The sequence below is a fragment of the Limulus polyphemus genome, unplaced genomic scaffold (assembly GCF_000517525.1).
Source record: "Limulus polyphemus unplaced genomic scaffold, Limulus_polyphemus-2.1.2 Scaffold815, whole genome shotgun sequence".
NCBI classification, from domain to species: domain Eukaryota; kingdom Metazoa; phylum Arthropoda; class Merostomata; order Xiphosura; family Limulidae; genus Limulus; species Limulus polyphemus.
Window position 1 is genome coordinate 154232 of NW_013666425.1, and position 799 is coordinate 155030.

A 799-nucleotide genomic window follows, 5' to 3' on the forward strand; every position below is an offset into this window, starting at 1 on the left:
ATATCAATTCCAATATGCTGGCCCTTGTCATCACAGTTTTTAAGGCTAAAGTCACCTGAACGAAATTTGCTGAACCAACGTTGACATTTACGAACGTTAAAAACATTTCCATAAACTTTTTAGATATTCTTTGTGGCTACAGAGGCGTTGTTTCCCTTCTTGTATTTAAGCAGCATTACATGCCGAATGTGTATCTCGTCGTGTGCCATCACTATAAGAGATTAGAGTATACTAAACTTTACACATTATATAGGCTACGTGACGTTTAGGCGGTTCGTTTAACTATTATATGTGATGTACGTTTTTTGGGGGTTGGTTAATGAAAGTGTTCCAAAACGCGAAATTAATTTCTTGACGACCTAATATTTATAGTAAAAGTTGTACCACTCTAATAAAACACGAACAATACTAACTACTCTACACAGACAGAGAATGACCAACAGTATTAACCCTACCACTCTAATAAAACACGAACAATACTAACTACTCTACACAGACAGAGAATGACCAACAGTATTAACCCTACCACTCTAATAAAACACGAACAATACTAACTACTCTACACAGACAGAGAATGACCAACAGTATTAACTCTACCATTCTAATAAAACACGAACAATACTAACTACTCTACACAGACAGAGAATGACCAACAGTATTGACTCTACCACTCTAATAAAACACGAACAATACTAACTACTCTACACAGACAGAGAATGACCAACAGTATTGACTCTACCACTACTAATAAAACACGAACAACTACTAACTACTCTACACAGACGAGAGAATGACCAAC

The 799-nt window shown here is 36.0% G+C and overlaps 1 protein-coding gene across 1 annotated transcript in view; it reads right to left on the reverse strand.

The window, feature by feature from the left end:
• LOC106460680 (hepatocyte nuclear factor 6-like) overlaps positions 1-799 on the reverse strand; it is a 237159-nt gene that overhangs the window by 85848 nt on the left and 150512 nt on the right. The gene's annotated exons all lie outside the window — the stretch shown is intronic.